This window comes from Asterias amurensis, chromosome 20 (assembly GCF_032118995.1).
Source record: "Asterias amurensis chromosome 20, ASM3211899v1".
In the NCBI taxonomy this organism is placed as follows: Eukaryota; Metazoa; Echinodermata; class Asteroidea; order Forcipulatida; family Asteriidae; genus Asterias; species Asterias amurensis.
Window position 1 is genome coordinate 645,835 of NC_092667.1, and position 11,299 is coordinate 657,133.

The 11,299-nt window shown below is 38.4% G+C and overlaps 1 long non-coding RNA gene across 1 annotated transcript; it reads left to right on the plus strand.

Annotated features, from left to right (window-relative positions):
- The first annotated feature begins 737 nt into the window (after positions 1 to 737).
- LOC139952339 (uncharacterized) lies at positions 738 to 2,484 on the plus strand. Its single transcript, XR_011787880.1, has 3 exons — positions 738 to 1,018; positions 1,741 to 1,853; positions 2,314 to 2,484. It is a non-coding gene; the product is annotated as an uncharacterized lncRNA (long non-coding RNA).
- Positions 2,485 to 11,299: the final 8,815 nt, after the last annotated feature.

The window sequence follows — 11,299 nt, forward strand, 5'->3', positions numbered from 1 at the left end:
ACGCTAGCTTCGTCTGCTGCATGCAGGCAGCAGTTGGACCATGGAGGTAGGATGTCCGGGTGTGAATAAACTATAGGGAACTATAGCATGATACCACATACGACCAACGTTTGCAACTGAGCAAGTCATGGATCCCAAGTCATTATGTAACTGTCAGTGTCACAAAGCGGTGAGTGGAGAGATTCTTGTTTAGATTGATCGAATCTGTATAGAATTAGAAAACGTAAAGTCATACATTTGTAAGTAGTCATCATCACACAGATACATATCCCTCGATTTGAAAATGGCTCATTGGCTGACAGTTTTTTTTTACTTACATTTTTCTTCTGTGCACAAGCAATTAACACTTGTTTGCAATTGCTATAGTTAAAGATGGACTATAACGGTACTCCTACATTAAAATCACTATCAGAACTTGTTTATGTTGTGTTCAGCTATCAATTCATTGTTGTGGTCATGTTTTTCTCCAAATAATTTTGCTACAATTTGACCGAAAAAAGTTGACCTCGATTCTTCGATTTTGAAATTTCCCGCCCTGTACTGGTTCCCGGCTATTAAACCAACACTGAAATCCAAGCGGATTTGTAAACCAGCGGACGTCATGAACGCGGTCAAAAAATGGTGATGTCATACCCATGAAGCAACGAGAGTAAACAAAGATTACGCCATGTTACTCCGTGTGTTGTGTATGCGTTTTCATCCACACTATAAGCGTGCGTGTGTGCTACGAAGCTTTTTGTTTCTAATGTATCAGCTATAAATACTGCCGACTGTTTGGTTGTTTGTGGATGCACTAGAAGTTTCAAAGTTTGTGTAAAAAGCCTGGATCGATTCCGAAATTTAAACCTCTAAGCATCGAGAGAATTCAGGGGGATCTTCTACCACCAGGCCCCAGCCAGTGCTGCTTGTGCATGCTACAACGTCGGCGGGGTCCCTCTGCCGTGGCCCTGGTCGCAAGTGGCCGTGGAACAACAAAAGAATCAAGTGGCATTACAGAAAAGAGAGGGAGAAAAGCCTGGTAAGTACTTGTTAATAATTTTTAAAAATCTACTACTGAGAAACTATCTCCATTATTAATTCAGGCCCAATACATGTACATGTAATTGTAATAAGAAAAATAGTAAACAATCTCTACCCTTTTCATGCAAGGAACAATCATCTTGTTGTCAAATGACACGATATGCATGCTCTGAATCTGACCCGACTACCATAAAATAGCTACATAGTGTATTGACTCAGTTGAGTGATGAATCCATGTAGCCACCCAAGTGCTTTAGACATGTTTATGCCCTGGTTTACACTTTCTGGCATGTTCATGCTCAACCATGTGTGAACACTATATTAATCCATTTAAAAAGTTGATTGTTACAGTTGACAGTTTATTGGCCTTGCTGACATGTATTTATATTGGTCTATACTGGATTGCTGGCGTTGTTTTTGCCAAAGCTGCCTAAGAATTGTTCGCTTTTTTTTTTAAGGCACAGCTCAAAAATATGTTCAAACTCCCATCCATATAATTGCCCATCCATGGTCATTCAGAATTTTTCTCTCCTAATTCAGGAATTACCAATTCCAGAGAAGTTTTGTCTGAAGTTTTCCTATAGCTGTGTTTATTGGCTTGGCACGGTTAATTATGGAGTGTTTACTATATTTGCATTTGTAAAATAAGGCCAGTTCTTTTTCAGCACTAGTTTTTTTTATTTATTTATTTATTTATTTATTTTTTTTTTTTTTGTACAGAAATAACTCGCAGCTCTACACAACAATGAGAATGCAGGACGAAGACAATGCAGTACGGAGACATGCTAGCCAGAACTAGAAATGGAGACCTAACATTCTCAATAGCACTTTAGGTAAGTAGTAGGCCTATGCATGCACATTTTTAGAGGATCAGATGATTTCTTCATTTTTAGTTTTTCAGCTGCCCCTTTGAAAACTGTTCACGGTGGAGGGGGGGGGGGGAGGGGATGGGGTGTTGAATCGTAAGAACCCCCCCCCCCCCCCCCACCCCGATCTGTACCTGAACAGTTTTGTACTAGGTGTAGATCTGGGGGAGGGGGGTGGTTGGAGGTCATGTTTTCTATCAGACATAAAGAAAACCTGCCCCCTTGGTTTTGTTGCATGTGGACTCCTTTTGTACTGGTTTTGCGTTAACTCATGTAAGGTTCTTTTCAAAACTACGCCAACTCAAAGAGAGATTGTCAGTACATGGTGTTACGTCAAACCTTCCGAGATTGTATTTCTGCCTTGTAAATTTTCAAGAAATCCCACATAACGATTATTTGGTTTTGTTTTTTATTTTTCATTAAACAGATACGCATAGAATGCATGCACAATGCACTTGTTCATTGTCAGCAGGGTGACAAGACATGAAAACAACTCCATCCGCAGCTGATGTGTAACCCCCGTGTCATTGACATCAACCTTCACCAGCCGGAAAAGGATGCAACAGCTTTTTTTTTTTTTGGGGGGGGGGTGGGGGTTCAAAGGTAGTGGGTCAAACTTTGTTTGAAGAAAGAATGACCTGTGTCCAGTTTCATGGATCTGTTCATCACCAAATTCTGCGCTTATGATCACCGTTCTCTGCTTACGTCCAAACGCTAAATTTCTGAGCTTACTTTGTAAGCGTAGAATGCCTGGTATTCTAAACCAACTATGCACCCATGACCGGCAAAAGCCAAAATTCGCTGGTAACCTGTGAAACGCGCTTGATGTAAGCACAGAATTCCCTGCTTCCGCAAGTGCCGATTCTTTGTTTACAGTATACAGATCCATGAAACTGGGCCCTAGCTTTTTTTTTGGTGGGGGGGGGGGGGGGGTCCATGGTAGTAGAATCAACCTTGTTTAAAGAAAGAATGACCTGTGCCCAATTTCATGGATCTGTTCACCACCAAAATGTGCGCTATGGTCACGGTTCTCTGCTTACAGCCAAGGCTAAATTTCTGCACTTACTTTGTAAGCGTAGAATGCCTGGTATAAACCAAGTATGCACCCATGACCCGCAAAAGCCAAAATTTGCTGGTAACCTGTGAAACACGCTTGACGTAAGCACAGAATTTCCTGCTTCCGCAAGTGTCGATTCTTTGTTTACAGTAAGCAGATCCATGAAATTGGGCCCTAGCTTGTACACATTGATGTGGGTTTTTATTTTATTTTTTATATATATATATATTTTTTTTTTTTGGTGGGGGGGGGGGTAACCAGGGTAGTACAATCAACTTTGTTTAAAAACAGAATGACATGGTCTGTACACAATGATTTTATTATATTCTTTTAATGTACAACTTAATTTACAATTTATAAAGAGAACCACAGCTAACTAGGTACATAACATGGCTTAGGTTTTCTTTTTTTTTGGGGGGGGGGAGGGGCGTTGACAGGGTTGTATAGTTAACTTTTTTTGATGACGGAATGTTCAGATGATTTCGCTATCACTAGGCAACCTTTTTTCAATTTTGATATTTTAAACTCAAAAATAAACTATTGTCGATTGCAAATACATACAGTTTTAGTGTTGTCGTTATTATGGAGGTGTACATGGCTTCTGTTTTTTGTTTTGTTTTTATATTTCTGCTAACCCAGTTGAATGTTGTTACCATGTTAATCATAGTGTATTGTTGACAACAGGGGACAAGTTTATTGCACATAAGTGCTAAATTAATCAATTTGAACCACACACCTAATTTTATAAGCCATAGTAATTTACATTTTGTGTCTTTCGAGGGGTGGGTGGTTCAAATTAAATTAATCAATTTGAACCACCCACCCATCTGAAAGAAACAAAATGAAATAATATACATGTACATTTATACGTAAATTATTATGGCTTATCAAATTATTTCTCACTCCCTCCGGATCATTATAACTTGGAAAATTGTTACGACTGAAGACAAATAAACCAAAGCAAAGCTGCCTAATCCGTTGGTGGATACGAAAATCCTTCCACTGTACTGTACACGAGGGTTTGGAAACGTCCTTCGTGTTGCTGCCATCAAACATGATGTCAGTGGCAGCGGTTGAACGGACAAGATAGTCCTAAGCTCACCACTTGCTGATAATCATCATTGCAGTGTTTTCTGTAAAACAAAACAAAAGAATTCATACAAAATTATTAACAAAAGAATTCATACAAAATTATTAACAACAGATTTGTGGTTTGCATGGTGAAGTGTTAATATTGCATGTGTGTACCTGAATTGCTTTAAAACTATACCCATGCCAGAAGGCAATCATAATCCAAAGTAGCAGTTACATACATGTACATGAGATATTTGTGTAGATGCACATGTGTCAACCACCACGCAGTTACTTGGTGGAGAAAAACAACAACATAGGTTATCTACAATATCAGTTTAAATTGATAATGTATGAATTTTGCCAACAAAGTATAAAACGCAAGACAAAAATTACCCCTCCCCTCACATTTCTACTGCCTAAGTCAGTGCATGTGTTGTTCACATACATGTATTATAACGTGAATGGAGGTAAACAATAAACCTTGTCCATCATGTTCGTTCATGTTTTAATTTAGTCAAGGATAGCCTTCAACTATTTTTGGGAGCAGAAATAAACTGATCAAACGAAGCATCATTCAGTGTAATTCATGAAACGTTTTGTGGCCTTACCAGTCTGTCTTTAGCCGTCGATCATCAGGGTTTGGCTCATCGTCTTCGGCCTGACGATCATCGTCCCCGGGCTGGTTAACTACATGTACTCATAACACGTCTTCGGCTTCTCTCTCGTCCGGTGAGCTCCCCTTATCGCTAGAGCCCTCACTTTCCTCTGAAGTGCCTCCCTGAAATGCCTTTTCCTCATCTATACTGTGGTTTTCCCAAGACCCGCTGCCATCGGACAATTTCGCTGTTTTTTTGTGTCAAAAAAATCCAGCCTATAGTGTCCGATGTTATTCCACATTCAATGTACATGTAAAATGCACGCACACGATCAACCTGACACACTGTGTACAGAGCTTCGGTACGTGGTGTGACGTCACACACTGTGTATGAATGGTTCGTGGGTCACCGGCTTTTGCCGAAACTGAGTTTTCTGGGTCGAAGTACGCCGCGCGAATTTGTGTTTTTTTTGCATGACGGTAAAGGTTTTATTGAATACTACTAAAATATCAGTCCTTATTTTACATTTCTTGTACAAAAATAGTAGTATTGGCTATATCAATAATCTGTTATAGTCCATCTTTAACTTGATTGATGCATCGTAACCCTCGCTGGTCAACGGTTTAATATTAATAATCAAAACAGATATACATTTTATTAAGCTTGATGCTGAATATAATCACTGAACTTATTCTAATATTTGTATTTGTTTCATTCTTCTGATAGGGCACATTTCCAGGAAAGGAGTCTGCTTTTAGAGAACTGCTGCATGCCCACCTCGGAGTACTGATACTTTTTAGGCCTCGTCTTGTCAGATGAATGGGTAGTCGACTGCTCTGCAATTAAGGAATGGAGTTCTTGATTCAAGAGAGACAAATCTGTGACAGAATCGAGATTCAAGCGTATATAATTGTGGAAGAGATATTTTGCTGTTTTGCAGAGGAAGTGTCAAGAGAAAAGGAAAAGATGGAACATCATATTAACTGTCAATCAAGAAAGACGTATGTGAAGAACTGTACTCTACATTTTGCTGCAAAGTTCCACCACTGTATCACAATTTATTGTCAACATGTATCATACCATACCAATACAGAGATTGACTTTCAAGATGAGATTACATAGCTTTTTCAACACTGTGGGAACTGTGTGCATACTCTTAGCAACCGATGCTTTTGGACTGGGGTTGATGTTTGTCATTATTTTGAACACCAAGATGAAAATGTACAACTAAGTGGAAGAGTTGGGCGAGATGAGCAACATGGTCTTTCAACTGCCATAAACTATCTAAGACACAGAGAATCAGATGAAAACTGCATTGCACCCCACAATGGAGAAGAGTGGTCGTAGGCTAAGCCGCTCACACAAGTACATACAAACAATATTGTGTATAACTGCTGTGATAACTGTGCACTTTAAATGCTGCTGTGGGAAAGCCTGTGATTGGCGACTAGTGATACGCACTACGATTGATGTCGAAATCGCAACTAGTTATTGCTTAGTCGAGTTGCGACTGCCATTATTCACCTACTCCGTAAATCGAGCCACCACAACAACTAAAATAGTTGCGACTATTCCTGCTTGCTGAAAAAATGTGTCGCTCACAGTCACGACTTTTCATGACAACATACTTTACCTATGAAACACAACCAGACATCAGTTAGCCTGGGCCACTAGTGTAAGTAACTACTCGACTAGTCACACCTCAAAAAGTCATGACTACGACACTAGTCACGACTTGTTTGCCGCAGGGGCAATATGGTAAATTTCGTGCTTAGAGGATTGAAGGATTGTCATTGGTGTCACTGACTGTGTTTCGTAAGTAAATTATGTTGCCATGAATAGTCGTGAGCGATACAATAGACAGTTCACCAAACAGGAAGTTGTTACTATTTTTGTAGTACACGATTATTCAGTTAGGAATTAAAAAAAAGTAGTCGCAACACGACTAGTGATTTTAATAATCTCGACTGTGCGACAAGTTTGACACTGTGTCGCACTAGTCGCCCAGCCCTAGACATAAAGTGACACAATCCTTAAATCCTTTTAGCGTGAGTTTTACTCTATTGCACCTGCAGCAAATAATACGTCGCAATGCATTTTGGGGCATGAAAAATGACTAGTGTGTTGAAGTTGCGACTATTTGAGGCACGAGTAGTTGAGAAGCAAATTTCACTAGCCGCTCAGGCTTCAATTGTGGGGTATCGTTGTTATAGCCTGTTTACAAACCTGATCATTTTAATAGCCACTGTTCTGTGAAGAATTTGTGTTTGGCAATAAAGAAATAAATTTTATGAACAAGTAATTTGTGTTGGCCTTTATTTAGAAATAATTTTTATTAAACTGTATCAATTGTTTTGAGACACAATACATCATTGTTAATTATAACATACTATTAGGTATTCATGTGATTGTTACACAATTAGTAGCCCTAAAGTTTAATACATGTGCAAAGTCATATGAGTCGATGCCTGAACGACAATTAAATTGTACATGTACAGTGAATAGTGTTTGCTGTAGTAAAACTACTATATACGGAAGTATCATGGAGGTTTCTACCTCCATGTGAGTATAATCATGGAGGTACCTCCATGGTATAATATATGCACTGCGGGTAGTTCGTCTGTCTGTGGTTCATGTGATCTGCCCACGACAAATCATTCGGGAAGTATAAAACCATAAAACAAAAACGACACGTAACGAAGATGCAAGCATTTTGTTTCTTAATTCCTCCTTAGTCAGTTTTCTCTCAGACATTCTGTAGTCAGCTATTCTTCAGAATAACGACAATAACTAGATATAGTGTTTGTAGAAACAAACACTAGGTGTTCGGCTATTGTTGTGTCAGTGTTTGAATAAATGAGACGAGTATTGTAAGTATCCCGTCAAATTACAAAGAAATCAAAACCAAACAGTCTTCTTGATGTGTAATAATTTTATGGAAAACGCCTTTTCAAAGCATTTTACAGGCACTTCAGGTTTTAAAGGGTCAAAAGGTCAAGAGAAGGTCACCAACTTACCATTTTTTTGTGAAGTACGTGAGGCGCTTTCATACGATGTATAGAATGTCCAAAAAGCTTTATTCGACATAATAACGACTGGATAAAAGACTCACTAACCGGAAGGGAAATCTTTGTTGAAAACGCCTTTAAAACAGACTATGTACTTAAAACCCTTTCATATGATGTATAGATTGTCAAAATAGCTTTTGTGGTTAGAGCCTTATGCATAATGATGACTGGAGATTAGACTATAAACTAACCGGAAAAGAAATCTTGGTTCAAACCGCCTTGGAAATATACTAAAAATGAAGCTTCCGGTTTTAAAAGGTGTAAAGGTCAAGAGAAGGTCACCAACATACCCATTTTTGTGAAGTACGTGAGGCCCTTTCATATGATGTATAGAATGTCCAAATAGCTTTTGTGGTTGAGGGCATAGGAACTTATGCATAATAACGAGTGGACAAAAGACAAACTAACCGGAAGGGAAATCTTTGTTGAAAAAGCCTTGAAAACAGAATAAGCCCTTTCATATGATGAATAGATTGTCAAAATAGCTTTTGTGGTTGAAGCCCTATGCATGATGACGACTGGAGATTAGACTAATTAGCCGGAAAAGAAATGTTGGTTCAAAACGCCTTGGAAATAGACTAAAAACGAAGCTATTTACAGGAGAAGAAAACATAAATGTGGGCATAGGAACTTATGCATAATAACGAGTGGATAAAAGACTAACTAACCGGAAGGGAAATCTTTGTTGAAAACGCCGTGAAAACAGAATAAGCCCTTTCGTTTGATGTAAAGATTGTCAAAATAGCTTTTGTGGTTGGGGCCCTATGCATGATGACGACTGGAGATTAGACTAACTAACCGGAAAAGAAATGTTGGTTCAAAACGCCTTGGAAATAGACTAAAAACGAAGCTATTTATAGGAGAAGAAAAAATAAATGTGGGCATAGGAACTTATGCATAATAACGAGTGGATAAAAGACTAACTAACCGGAAGGGAAATCTTTGTTGAAAACGCCGTGAAAACAGAATAAGCCCTTTCGTTTGATGTAAAGATTGTCAAAATAGCTTTTGTGGTTGGGGCCCTATGCATGATGACGACTGGAGATTAGACTAACTAACCGGAAATAAAAAGTTGGTTCAATACGCCTATTTCAAACGATTTCAAACGAACCTATTTATAGGAGAAGAAAAAATAAATAAAAGCATAAATAATAAAAAATATGGTCGCCAATTGGTCTCCCATCAAAGTACTGACCAAGCCCGATTTCGCTTTACTACAGTGATCGGACGGGAACCGGTGTTATCAACGCAGTACGGTCGTAGATAATATACAATAAATTCGATTTGAACCAGAAGACAATATCAAACGGTTATACGCCTTGAACGAAGACTATTCTACATGGAGCTTTTTCGCGCTCTATGGATGATCACTGGAGCGTAACTGTCCCGCACAGCTAATACACTATACGTTGTGTGTATGCCGAAGTGTAGTGTTTATGCACATACCAATGGGGGATTTACGTTGTTCTTTAAACGTGAAATTTGACATTTTCAACCTCTCTTTTGAGCCGGAAGGCAAAATCAAAATGGGGTCATGTCTGTGAGGCGTTTACGGAGTTTTTAATGCCCTTTCCGATGATGTATTGATCGAAAAATCCCTTATGTAGATCAAAAGTTATGATTTTTTGAAATAATAAACTTTGAATTAGTGTATCTCGTCAACTGATGACGTCATCGTGACGTAACAACTTTTGCATTACTACTGGTTATTGTCTACCTGTGTGCAAAATTTCAACTTAATGCAAGCTTCGCAACTATGCTTTTTCCTGCGGACAATCGACAGCGAGAAGAATAAGAAAAAACAACTAGATAAAGTGTTTGTAAAAACAAACACTAGGTGTTCGGCTATTGTTGGGTCAGTGTTTGAAAAAATGAAACAAGTATTGTAAGTATCCCGTCAAATTACAAAGAAATCAAAACCAAACAGTTTTCTTGATGAGTAATAATTTTATGGAAAAAGCATCAAAAAGTGTACATTTCAACCTAAAAGCCTTTAAATAATGCATTTTCAAAGCATTTTACAGTCTCTTCCAGTTTAAAAAGGTCAAAAAGTCAAGAGGTCACCAACATACCCACTTTTGTGGAATACGTGAGGCCCTTTCATATGATGTATAGATTGTCAAAATAGCTTTTGTGTTTGAGGAAACGTGAACTGATGAATAATGGCGACTGGAGAAGAGACTAACTAACCAGAAGGGAAATGTTTGTTGAAAACGCCTTGAAAACAGACTACGTATGTAAAGCCCTTTCATATGATGTATAGATTGTCAAAATAGCTTTTGTGGTTGAGGACATTTGAACTTATGCATAATGACGACTGGAGAGGAGACTAACTAACCGAAAGGGAAATGTTTGTTGAAAACACAGTGAAAACAGACTACGTACGTAAAGCCCTTTCATATGATATATAGATTGTCAAAATAGCTTGTGTGGTTGAGGATATAGGAGCTTATGCATAATGACGACTGGAGAAGAGACTAACTAACCGGGAGGGAAATCTTTGTTGAAAACGCCCTGAAAACAGACTAAAACGAAGCTATTTATAGGGAAAAAAAAATAAATACAAAAATGAATAGAACAAATTTAGGTCGTCAAGTGGTCTCCCATCCAAACACTGACTGGGCCCGATTTTGCTTAACTTCAGTGACCGGTCGAGAACCGGTGTTATCAACGCAGTATGGTCGTAGATAAAACTGTTTAATTACTTTTGAAGAAAACTGACAATATGTTGAGAACGCCTCGAACGCAGACTTCAGTGACCGGACGAGAACGCAGACTAAAACGATCAACACGTGGTGCAGAGAGTGACTATGCTCCTCAATGCACCGCATACTTACACGTGGTGACCGCAATGCACCGCATGCTTACACGTGGTGACAAAGTACGTGTACATGTAATCGAAAAATCTTTACGCGCAATCAATGGGGGAATTTTGTAGTTCTTTATACATGAATTTTGATATTTTCAACCTCTCTTTTGAGCCGGAAGACAAAATCAAAATGGGGTCATGTCTGGGAGGTGTTTACGGAGTTTTTAATGCCCTTTCCGATGATGTATGGATTGTAAAAAATCCCTCATGTAGATCTTAAGTTATGTTTTTTTGAAATAATAAACTTTGAATGAATGTATCTCGTCAACTGATGACGTCATCGTGACGTAACAACTTTTGCATCATCTACTGGTTATTGTCTACCTGTGTGCAAAGTTTCAACTTAATGCAAGCTTCGCAACTATGCTTTTTCTTGCGGACAATCGACAGCGAGAAGAATAAGAAAAACCAAAAAAAAAACTTGATATAGTGTTTGTAAAAACAAACACTAGGTGTTCGGCTATTGTTGGGTCAGTGTTTGAATAAATGAAACAAGTATTGTAAGTATCCCGTCAAATTACAAAGAAATCAAAACCAAACAGTTTTCTCGATGTGTAATATGTTTATGGAAAAAGCATCAAAAAGTGTACATTTCAACCTAAAAGCCTTTAAATAATGCCTTTTCAAAGCATTTTACAGGCTCTTCCAGTTTAAAAAGGTCAAAAAGTCAAGAGAAGGTCACCAACATACCCATTTTTGTGGAATACGTGAGGCCTTTTCATATGATGAATAGATTGTCAAAACAGCTT